Raw genomic sequence first — 12,494 nt, 5'->3', positions numbered from 1 at the left:
CATTTCACCAACAATTTTAAAACTAGCTTTTATTTACTAAAGACTATCCTGGATCATGTGAACTTAAAAAAAATTATTCAGTTTTTTATTTTTTCTGATAATTTTATGAATACTTGATTTGTTTGAGTGCCCATTTATCCCTAAGACAATTTGCTATTTTAGTTTTGTATTAGCATTGAAGTTAGAAAAATATCATGTAGGCCGGGCACCGTGGCTCAAGCCTGTAATCCCAGCACTTTGGGAGGCTGAGACGGGCGGATCATGAGGTCAGAAGATCGAGACCATCCTGGCTAACACAGTGAAACCCCGTCTCTACTAAAAATACAAAAAATTAGCCAGGTGAAGTGGCAGGCGCCTGCAGTCCTAGCTACATGGGAGGCTGAGGCAGAAGAATGGCGTGAACTCGGGAGGCAGAGCTTGCAGTGAGTCGAGATAGCGCCATTGCACTCCAGCCTGGGCAACAGAGCGAGACTCCATCTCAAAAAAAAAAGAAAAATATCATGTATACATAACAAACATGCATATATACATACATGTATACACACATAGACATACAGACAGATGTAAACAGATCTTATAGCTTTTCATCTTAAAAATTTGAATCATGAGGCAGTAAACCAGGATAATACAAATTCACTGGTTTATCTCCACTTTATATTTTATCCAATTATGTTTCTGATGAAAATGGGACAAATTAAGGTTACCAACCCAGTAAGGACTAAAAATTTTTACCAATATCTGTGAAGGCAGCTTTTAAGATTTTTCATTTGTCCAGTTTTCTTTTTCTTTGCTTTGCTTTTTTTTGATTTTTATTTTTGAGACAAGGTCTCACTGTTACCGAGGCTGGAGTGCAGTGGTGCAGTCACGGCTCACTGCAGCCTCGACCTACCGGGCTCAAGTAATCTTCCAGTCTCAGCCTGCCAAGTAGCTGGATCCGCAGGTGTGTGCCTTCAAACCTGGCTAATTTTTAAGTTTGTTATAGAGATGGGGTCTCGCTATGTTGCCCAGACTCATCTCAAACTCCTCAGCTCAAGGAACTCTCCTGCCTCAGCCTCCCAAAGTGCTGGGATTACAGGTGTGAGCCACCACACCCAGCCTCAGTTTTCAAACAGTTCTATTTGTTGTTGTTTTTCTCTTTTCAGCTTCAGATGCTTGCTTGGGGGATGAGGTGCTGAGTTCCTTGAGAGCCCTCACTGAAGGGTAGGGGACCTAAGGTACAAGAGACTGAGGGGCTGGAGTGGAGAGGAAAAGGGCCTGGCAGTGGGGTACACAGTTGGCAGAGGATAGAGTCAGCAGGGGTTTGAGAAGAGAGCTTTCAGGTGACAGAAAAGTTCCCACAGGAGAAGCAGGATCCAATAGAGAGAAGAGAGAGAATAGGGAGGCCTCACAGAGAGCCAGGAAGAGGACTTCCAGCCCAGAAAGTACCTTTCAAACGAAGCCTGGGACTCTAACCCAGCTTCAGCAAATACACCCATAATTTAAGAATCAAAGTCTGGCCAGCAGTGGCTCATGCCTGTAATTCCAGTACTTTGGGAGGCCAAGGCGGGCAGATCACAAGGTCAGGAGTTCGAGACCAACCTGGCCAACATGGTGAAACCCCGTTTCTACTGAAAATACAAAAATTAGCCGGGCATGGTGACACATGCCTGTAGTCCTAGCTGCTTGGGAAGCTGAGGCAGGAGAATCGCTTGAACCTGGGAGGTGGAGTTTGTAGTGAGCCGAGATCACACCACCGCACTCCAGCCTGAGTGACAGAGCAAGACTCCATCTCAAAAAAAAAAAAAAAAAAAAAAAAGAATGTACCAGGCATAGTGGCTCATGCCTATAATCCCAGCACTTTGGAGGCCAAGGTGGGAGGATCACTTGAGCCAAGGAGTTCAAGAACAGCCTGGACAACATAGTGAGACCTGTCTCTACAAAAAACAAAAAATAAAAAATTAGCTAGGCATGGTGATGCACACCTGCAATCCCAGCTACTTGAGAGGCTGAGGTGGGAGGATCACTTGAGCCCTGGAGTTTGAGGCTGCAGTGAACTATGACTACACCACCGCACTCCAGCCTGGGTGATAGAGTGAGACCCTGTCTCAAACAAAGAAACAACAAAAACCACAGAATCAAAGTCTGTCCTCACCTGCTTCAACGGATGTTTGTCTGGAGCAATGGTTCGGGAGTCTGACTTCCTGACCTGTCAGTCAGGAAGGAAGACAAAGACTTCAGAGGCACTCACTTAATGTCGTAGGGAGAAGCTAGCTCCAGGGATAAATCTGGTCCTATCTGAGTCGCAGCACCGTAACTGTTAAAACGTTATTCGATAATACATGTTAAAGCATGGCAAGGAAGACTTTCTTCAGGACCATCGTGATAGGTATGGGAACCACTGCACCAGGATCTTGCGGTGGGGAAGAGAGATTGGGCTCAACTCTGAACACAGCATGGGCAAGTAGGAATTTATAACCCAGGAGCAGAGTGGGAGTCGGTGGATGGAAAATTACTAAGAGAAAACATCAGGAGTGAAGGGAATCCTAGCTAAACCGACCTAGCAGGATTGTTGCTGAAGACAGGCCAGGGTAATCAGACATCACGTGGGATATCATGGAGGGTGGGGAAGTGATTAGATACTAAGGATGATCAGGTATTGAGGACGGAGAGTTCTTGCTAAACTGACCTAGCAGGATTCTTGCCAAAACTGAGTTTTATAAGAAAGTACATGGATGGGCTTTGGAGAAGACTCAGAAACCTGACTAAAGTTTGGACAGGCAAAGAACCTTTCGTCACTAAATATCTAAATGTGGAGAAAAGAACTGTAAAACACTTAGAAGAAACTATAGGAGAATACCTCCATTTCTTGGATCTAGAGAAGTATTTCTTAAGTAAGACACAAAAGATACATGAAAAAGAAAAAATTGATGGAAATGGACATATTAAAAACTTGCATGACGCCAGGCACGGTGCCTCACGCCTGTAATCCCAGCACTTTGGGAGGCCAAGGTGGGCGGATCACGAGGTCAGGAGTTCGAGACCAGCCTGGCCAACATGGTGAAACCCCATCTCCACTAAAAATACAGAAAATTAGCCAGGCATGGTGGTGTGCACCTGTAGTCCCAGCTACTCGGGAGGCTGAGGCAGGAGAGTTGCTTGAACCTGGCAGGCAGAGGTTTCAGTAAACCAAGATCGTGCCACTGCACTCCAGCCTGGGCGACAGAGCAAGACTCCATTAACAAAAAAAGAAAAACAAAAAACAAAAACAAAAAAACATTGCATGACAATACATGTAATTTTTAAAGTTTTAAAATAAGCTAAATGCAACCCATATAGCCAACAAATGTCTAGTAATCAGAGTATATAAAGAACTCAGCTGAGTATGGTAGCTCACGCCTATAATCCTAGCACTTTGGGAGGCCAAGGCAGGTGGATCACCTGAGGTCAGGAGTTCGAGACCAGCCTGGCCAACATGGTAAACCCGTCTCTACTAAAAAAATACAATGCCGGGCACAGTGGCTCATGCCTGTAATCCCAGCACTTTGGGAGGCCGAGGCGGGCGGATCACGAGGTCAGGAGAGCGAGACTATCCTGGCTAACACGGTGAAACCCCATCTCTACTAAAAATACAAAAAATTAGCCGGGCATGGTGGTGGGCGCCTGTAGTCCCAGCTACTCGGGAGCCTGAGGCAAGTGAATGGCGGGAACCTGGGAGGCGGAGCTTGCAGTGAGCCGAGATTGTGCCACTGCACACCAGCCTGGGTGACAGAGCAAGACTCCATTAACAAAAAAAGAAAAACAAAAAAAAAAAAAATACAAAAATTAGCTGGGCATAGTCGTGGGCACCTGTGAGGCTGAGGCAGGAGAATCGCTTGAACTCGAGAAGTGGAGGTTGCAGTAAGCATAAATAGTGCCATTGCACTCCAGCCTGGCAGCAAGAGCAAAACTCCATCTCAAAAAAAAAAAAAAAATGCAAGAGCATACATATAATTTTTAAAGTTTTAAAATAAGTTAAAATGCCAACAAATGTATAGTAATCAGAATATATAAAACAGCCGGGCACGGTAGCTCACACCTGTAATCTCAGCACTTTAGGACTTGGGATTTTTTTTTGGTTATAGAAATGTTCCAGGTCTTGATTTGGGTGGTGGTTACACACGTGTTCACAAATGTAAAAATTTTATCAAGCTGTACCTTTAAGATTTGTGTATTTTACGGGCGTGGTGGCACATGCCTGTAGTCCCAGCTACCTGGGAGACTGAGGCAGGAAAATTATTTGAACCTGGGAGGCGGAGGTTGCTGTGAGCTGTGATTGTACCACTGCACTCCAGCGTGGATGACAGAATGAGACTCCGTCTCAGGAAAAATAAAATAAAATAAAATAAAATAGTGCATATGTCTCAAAAAGGAAACTTCATGGCAAAAAAAAAAAAAACATAGAACAAAATGGCCAAAGATAAGCTATCATCTGTGAGAAAATATATGTAAGCCTTATAATCAACAAATGATTAGTACTCAGAATATACAAAGAAATTCTACAAATTGCTCAACATCACTCATCATCAGAGAAATGCAAATCAAAACCAAAGTAAGATACTATCTCACACCAGTCGGGGAGCTATTACTAAAAAGTCAAAAAATAACAGATATTGGCAAGGTTGGGGAGAAAAGGGAACACTCACACAGTGTTTGTGGGAGCGTAAATTAGTCCAGCCACTGTGAAAAGCAATTTGGACACTTCTCAAAGAACTCAAAATACAGCTACCATTCCACCCAGCAATCCCATTACTGGGTATATATCCAAAGGCATATAAACTGTTTTACCAAAAAGACACATGTGGCTGGGCACGGCGGCTTACGCCTGTAATCTCAACACTTTGGGAGGCCAAGGTGGGCAGATCACTTAAGGTCAGGAGTTCAAGACCAGCCTGGCCAACACAGCAAAATCCCATCTCTACTAAAAGTACAAAAAACTATGACCGGGCGCGGTGGCTCACGCCTGTAATCCCAGCATTTCGGGAGGCCGATGCTGGTGGATCACAAGGTCAGGAGATCAAGACCATCCTGGCTAACACAGTGAAACCCCGTCTCTACTAAAAATACAAAAAATTAGCCGGGTGTGGTGGCGGGTGCCTGTAGTCCTAGCTACTTGGGAGGCTGAGGCAGGAGAATGGCATGGACTCAGGAGGCGGAGCTTGCAGTGAGCCAAGATTGCACCACTGCACTCCAGTCTGGGCCACAGAGTGAGACTCCGTCTCAAAAAAAAAAAAAAAAGCCGGGCGCGGTGGCTCAAGCCTGTAATCCCAGCACTTTGGGAGGCCGAGACGGGTGGATCACGAGGTCAGGAGATCGAGACCATCCTGGCTAACACGGTGAAACCCCGTCTCTACTAAAAAAATACAAAAAATTAGCCGGGCGAGATGGCGGGCGCCTGTAGTCCCAGCTACTCGGGAGGCTGAGGCAGGAGAATGGCGTAAACCCGGGAGGCGGAGCTTGCAGTGAGCCGAGATCGCGCCACTGCACTCCAGCCTGGGTGACAGAGCGAGACTCCGTCTCAAAAAAAAAAAAAAAAAAAATTAGCTGGGCGTGGTAACATGCACCTGTAATCCCAGCTACTTGGGAAGATGAGACGGAAGAATCACTTGAACCCAAAAGGCAGAGGCTGCAGTGAGCCGAGATCTGGCCATTGTACTCCATCCTGGGTGACAGAGCAAGAGTACGTCTCAAAAAAGCAAAAGAGGACACATGCATTCACATGTTTATTACAGCACTAGTCACAATAGCAAAGACACGGAATCAATCTAGGTGCCCATCAGTCGTGGACTGGATAAAGAAAACGTGGTTCATATACACCATGGAATACTACACAGTCATAAAAAAGAATGAAATCATGTCCTTTGTAGCAACATGGATGCAGCTGGAGGCCATTATCCTAAGTGAATTAACACAGAAACAAAAACACATATTAGGCAAGTGGTACAGCAGGGGCTTCGGCAGAAAGTTAAGATTGTTGATCTGAGAATACAAGATTCTTAGAGTATCACGTGTTCTCACTTACAAGTGGGAGTTAAACGTTGGGTACGTGTGGACACAAACAGAAGGACAATAGACACTGGGGACTATTGGGGATGGGGTTGGAGAGACGGAGCAAGGGTTGAAAAATCGCTACGTTCGTTGTTTGAATGGTGGATTCAAAGTCGAAACCTCAGCATCACGCAATATATCTGTGTAACAAACCTGCGTGTGTACTCCCTGAATCTAAAATGAAAAAAGAAAGAAAGAAAGAAATTCTACAAATAATGAGAAAAGGACAAACAACCCAATAGAAAACTATCTAAACTTGGCCGGACGCAGTGGCTCACGCCTGTAATCCCAGCACTTTGGGAGGTGTGGGCGGATCCCCTGAGGCCAGGAGTTTGAGACCAGCCTGGCCAACACGGCAAAACCCCATCTCTACAAAAAATACAAAAAAATTAGCTGGGCGTGGTAACATGCACCTGTAATCCCAGTTACTCTGGAGACTGAGGCAGGAGAATCGCTTGAACCCAGGATGTGGAGGTTGCAGTGAGCTGAGATCGTGCCAGTGCACTCCAGTCTGGGTGACAGAGTGAGATTCCGTCTCATAAATAAATAGCCCACAGAAGAAAACACTGAAATGAATAAACATAGAAACGATACTCAATGCCGCTAATAATTAGAGAAATGTGAGTTAAAATGAGATGCCGCTGGACACCCACAGAATGACACACAAAAAAACAACCTCTCTGATATGCTGAGGGAGTGTCAGTGGGTACTGCAATTTTAGAGAATCATTTGGCAATATCTGGGAAGGCGGGAGGTGTGTTTACCTGACGACCCAGCAATTTCATTTCTAGGGGAACACATGCGCATCTGGAGGTATTTGCAAGGACGTGCATTACACCTTATTTGCCGCAGCAAAAACACTGGAAACTATCTAGATGCTTACCAAGAGGTGAATCAGCCGGGCGCAGTGGCTCACACCTGTAATCCCAGCACTTTGGGAAGTCAAAGCGGGTGGATCACTTGAGGACAGGAGTTCAAGACCAGCCTGGTCAACATGGTGAAACCCTGTCTCTACTAAAAACTAAAGATAAAATAACATAAAAATGAGCCTGGCGTGGCGGTGTATACCTGTAGTCCCAGGTATGCAGGAGGCTGAGGCAGGAGAATCACTTGAACCCGGGAGGCAGAGGTTGCAGTGAGCTGAGATCACACGGCTGCACTCCAGCCTGGGCAACAGAGCAAGACTCCATCTGACAACAAAAAAAAAAAAAAGAAAAGAATTGGCACTGTTTTGCTGCCAGTGGGCTCTGGCATCAGCCATAGTGAGAGAAAACCCTGCACGGCCTCCCTCCCTGCATACCATGGCCACTGCGGTCAGAGCCCACAGAGCAGGCACTGGGCTGGCTGGGGAAGAAAGCAGCTGCTTGACACCCACAGGGCTGTTCAAGTAGATTCTCTTTTCTATTGGAGCTCAGGGCGCACCCAGGCAAGGGAGCGTGGCCTTTGTCAGTGATAAGGCAGGAGCCAGAAACAGTTGAGTAACCTCCGATAGGACCCTATCTTAAATCAACTTCTCTCTCCTTAGGCCTTGAAAGCTGCTTTGTTTAACTTTGTGCTGTTAGGATCAAGCATATGATAAGGCCCACACGTTTAAATAAACTTGTAAGTCAACAGAGTCTATTACTCCGGGAAGAAGGCTTAAGAGAGAGATGAGGACATATGCCCCCACAGAGGCTGGAGATGGAGGTCTCTTAGCCCCGTCTCACCTGAAGTACCCCTGTCCCCACCCCCACCCCAATCCAAACTGAGATTCCCTTGGATTTCTTTCTTTTTTGGAAAAAAAAAAAGTTTTTGTAGAGATGGGGTCTTGCTATGTTGCCCAGGTTGGTCTCAAACTCCTGGCCTCAAGGGATCCTCCTGTTTTGGCCTCCCAAAGTGCTCACAGTTGTGAGCCACCGTACCCGGCCAGGATTCCTTTCTTTTCCTTTTCATCTTCTTTGCTAGTAAGGAACCCAGAGCCAAAACACCAAACTGCAAAGGCCCAAATAATCTCAAACCCAGATGGTTACAGGAACTGAACGGGTAACTGAAATGTGTACAATAAGCCGGGTAAAAACAATGGGCGCGATATTTCGACACGGTAAAAACATAGATTTGGTCTCTGACCCCAGTTCTTGAGCCAGAGCTCCTAACACCCACATTGATAGAGATGCTGGGAGAATCTTAGGTTCTAATATTTGGTCTCTGCCCTCGCGGTTCCTGACGCAGAAGCTCCTAAATCCCCGGGAATTTTCTGCGTGGTAGGATCATCTTTTGTTCTGATGAGGTGACTCTTGGTGGATTCCTGGAGAGCCTCGGGATGGGGGCTGGTTGCCAGGGGAAGCAACCCTGTGATTGGAGGGTTGGACCACTCAGCCCCACCCCCTAAGCCTCTGGGGAGAGGAGAGAGGCTGAAGGCTGAGCTGATTGCCATTGGCCAGTGATGCAATCAATCATGCCTATGTAATGAAGCCTCCATAGCCCCCACCCCCATTCCCACAAAGGACAGGGTTCTGGGAGTTTCTGGGTTGCAAAACCTGTGGAACTGCTTGGAGGATGGCATATCAGAAAAAGCAGGGAAGCTCCTCACCCTGCCCGCACTTTGCCATATGCACCTCTTCCATCTGACTGTTCATCTTTCATCTCTACCCTTTGTAATACTCTTTTTATTTTTTTTTTTTTTTATTTTTTGAGACGGAGTCTCGCTCTGTCACCCAGGCTGGAGTGCAGTGGCCGGATCTCAGCTCACTGCAAGCTCCGCCTCCTGGGTTCACGCCATTCTCCTGCCTCAGCCTCCCGAGTAGCTGGGACTACAGGCGCCGCCACCTCACCCGGCTAGTTTTTTTTTTTTTTTTTTTTTTGTATTTTTAGTAGAGACGGGGTTTCACCGTGTTAGCCAGGATGGTCTCGATCTCCTGACCTCGTGATCCGCCCGTCTCAGCCTCCCAAAGTGCTGGGATTACAGGCTTGAGCCACCGCGCCCGGCCTCTTTTTTTTTTTTTTAAATGGAGTCTTGCTCTGTTGCTCTGGCTGGAGAGCAGTGGGAGGATCGTGGCTCACTGCAGCCTAAATCGCCTGGGCTCAAGCGATCCTCTTACCTCAGCCTCTCCAGTAGCTGAGACTACAGGCGTGTACCACCATGCACTGGAATGGTATGTTTTCTATTTGTAGAAAACAAATATTTTTTAAGTTGTAGAGAGGAGGTCTGGCTATGTTGCCCAGGTTAGTCTCAAACTCCTTGGCTCAAGCGATCTTCCCAGCTCAGCCTCCAAAGTATTGGGATTACGGGCATGAGCCACTGTGCCCAGTCTGTAATATCTCTTTTATAAAAAATGGGTAAATATAAGTAAAGTGTTTCCCTGAGTTCTGTGAGCCACTCTAACAAATTACTTGAACCCAAGGAGGGGGTCATGGGAAGCCTAGATTTATAGACGGTGGGTCAGAAATACAGGTCACAACCTGGGACATGCAAGTGTCACAGAAGTGGGCGTGGTCTTGTTACAGGAAAGGGGCCTCAATCCAGAACCCAAGAGGGGGTTCTTGGATCTCACACAAGAAAGAATTCAGGGAGGCCGGGCGCGGTGGCTCAAGCCTGTAATCCCAGCACTCTGGGAGGCCGAGACGGGCGGATCACGAGGTCAGGAGATCGAGACCATCCTGGTTAACACGGTGAAACCCTGTCTCTACTAAAAAATACAAAAAACTAGCTGGGCGAGGTGGCAGGCTCCTGTAGTCCCATTTGCTGGGGAGGCTGAGGCAGGAGAATGGCGTGAACCCGGGAGGGGGAGCTTGCAGTAAGCTGAGAGCAGGCCACTGCACTCTAGCCTAGGCGACAGAGCGAGACTCAGTCTCAAAAAAAAAAAAAAAGAAAGAGAGAATTGAGGGCGAGTCCGCAGTGCAAAGTGAGCACAAGTTTATTAAGAAAGTAAAGGAATAAAATAATAAAATAAAATGAAAGAAAAGAAAAGAATGGCTACTCCATAGACAGAGCAGCCCTGAGGGCTGCTGGTTGCCCATTTTGTGGTTATTTGTTGATGATATGCTAAACAAGGGGTGGATTATTCATGCCTCCCCTTTTAGACCATATAGGGTAACTTCCTGACGTTGCCATGGCATTTGTAAACTGTCATGGCGCTGATGGGAGCCTAGCAGTGAGGACGGCCAGAGGTCACTTTCGTCACCATCTTGGTTTTGGTGGGTTTTAACTGGCTTCTTTACTGCAATCTGTTTTATCAGCAAGGTCTTTATGACCTGTATCTTATGCTGACCTTCTATCTCATCCTGTGACTTGGAAGGCCTTAACCATCTGGGAATGCAGCCCAGTAGGTCTCAGCCTCATTTTACCCAGCTCCCGTTTAAGATGGAGTTGCTCTGGTTCACACGCCTCCAACATTTTCTCCCTCCCTTTTATAAAAGAACCCTTAATCCTAAGGGTTGCAGAGGGACAAAGATCCATCTTCTTCTTTTTTTTTTTTTTTTTTGAGATGGAGTCTGGCTCTGCCGCCCGGGCTGGAGTGCAGTGGCCGGATCTCAGCTCACTTCAGCTCACTGCAAACTCCGCCTCCCGGGTTCACGCCATTCTCCTGCCTCAGCCTCCCGAGTAGCTGGGACTACAGGTGCCCGCCACCACGCCCGGCTAGTTTTTTGTATTTTTTTTTAGTAGAGACGGGGTTTCACCGTGTTAGCCAGGATAGTCTTGATCTCCTGACCTCGTGATCCACCTGTCTCGGCCTCCCAAAGTGCTGGGATTACAGGCTTGAGCCACCGCGCCCGGCCGGAAGATCCATCTTCTATAACTTCTTATGGCTGAATAGGGGCGATGATATTCCTGCCTAACTATGAGGGTCTCTTGCATTCAGCGTAGAGAGGAGCTTAGTCAGAAAGCGTCAGTATGCTAAGGTCCATTCATAACTCTTGAGTTTTGACAAAAGGTGACATCTGGAAAATTAAATGGTGTTTAATTTGAAGCCAGGCACGGTGGCTCACTCCTGTAATCCCAGCACTTTGGGAGCCTGAGGCTGGTGGATCACCTGAAGTCAGGAGTTCAAGACCAGCCTGACCAACATGGTGAAACCCCATCTCTACTAAAAATACAAAAATTAGCCAGATGTGGTGGCAGGCGCCTGTAATCCCAGTTACTCGGGAGGCTGAGGCAGGAGAATTGCTAGAACCCGGGAGACGGAAGTTATGGTGAGCCGAGATCGAGCCATTGTACTCCAGCCTGGGGGACAAAAGCAAGACTTCATCTCAAAAAAAACCAAAAGACAAACAAACAAACAAACAAACAAGTGTTTAATTTAAGAAAACATTCAGTAAGCTTGTCCTGTATTCCTACACAAAGAGTATAACAGCAACATGTTCCACAAGAGTAAAGAAAAATAAGTAAACTTATTCCAAGTAAACAAAATTAGAAGGCTTTCCACGAAGTGGGCAACTGCTGGAACTAAGCTGATATGGGGTTGTTAGCTAATTCTAATTTGCCCAGAATTAGAATACTGATCCAGATTTTTATATTGCCCACCTCTTTTTTTTTTTCTTTTGAGATGAAGTCTCGCTCTGTCGCCCAGGCTGGAGTGCAGTGGCCGGATCTCAGCTCACTGCAAGCTCCGCCTCCCGGGTTCACGCTATTCTCCTGCCTCAGCCTCCGGAGTAGCTGGGACTACAGGCGCCCACCACCTCGCCGGCTAGTTTTTTGTATTTTTTAGTAGAGACGGGGTTTCACTGTGTTAGCCAGGATGGTCTCGATCTCCTGACTTCGTGATCCGCCTGTCTCGGCCTCCCAGAGTGCTGGGATTACAGGCTTGAGCCACCGCGCCCGGCCTGTTATTTTTTTAATTTCTGAACAACACTGAGATCACTGGTTGGTTCACAGGAATAGGCAGGGTTAGCCTAAATTGCAGAAACAAACTTAAAAACAACTAATGAGACTAGAATTTAATAACAAGTGTACCATAGTTCTTGAAACATAATATTTCTCTCTCCAGTTTCCCATTTTTACTAAAGACAAATCATGGTAAGACTGATATGCTTTATTATACTTGACCTGATTATTTGTATAAAGTGCAGCAAGAATAATTGTTTTTCACATAGGTCTTTTTCAATTGGCTTTGATGGAACTCTATTCCATAGAAGAAATTTTAGAAAAGACTTTTTAAAGCCCAGCCCAGCCATGGGTTTGTACTCTCAAATACCTATGAGTTGGGTACATTTCTTTCCTCTTGAGGTCCCAAGATAACTTGCAGCTCTGGACCTATTAGAAAGTGACATTCTTTTCTTGCCACAGGTCAGAAGCCCTGTATAGGGATTGTTATATGCAAGGTATGAGGCCGGTTCCCCATGGGGCTTTTATTGGCTTTATAAGTCACGTTTAATTCCTTAAAGGAAAACACACCATTCCAGTCAAAGCCTTGGTTTAATAACCGATTTTTTCAACTGTGTCCTGTTACAAAAAA

General features: G+C 46.3%; 1 long non-coding RNA gene across 1 annotated transcript; it reads right to left on the bottom strand.

Moving 5' to 3' along the window:
* Positions 1 to 352: 352 nt before the first annotated feature.
* Positions 353 to 12,064, bottom strand: LOC117072841. Its single transcript, XR_004432964.1, has 3 exons — positions 11,901 to 12,064; positions 8,073 to 8,077; positions 353 to 363 (listed from the first exon to the last, which is right to left on the bottom strand). It is a non-coding gene; the product is annotated as an uncharacterized LOC117072841 (long non-coding RNA).
* Between the last annotated feature and the right edge of the window lie 430 nt (positions 12,065 to 12,494).

The sequence above is a fragment of the Trachypithecus francoisi genome, unplaced genomic scaffold (assembly GCF_009764315.1).
Source record: "Trachypithecus francoisi isolate TF-2019V2 unplaced genomic scaffold, Tfra_2.0 Lachesis_group4, whole genome shotgun sequence".
Classification (NCBI taxonomy): Eukaryota; Metazoa; Chordata; class Mammalia; order Primates; family Cercopithecidae; genus Trachypithecus; species Trachypithecus francoisi.
This window is presented reverse-complemented; position numbering and strand designations above follow the sequence as displayed.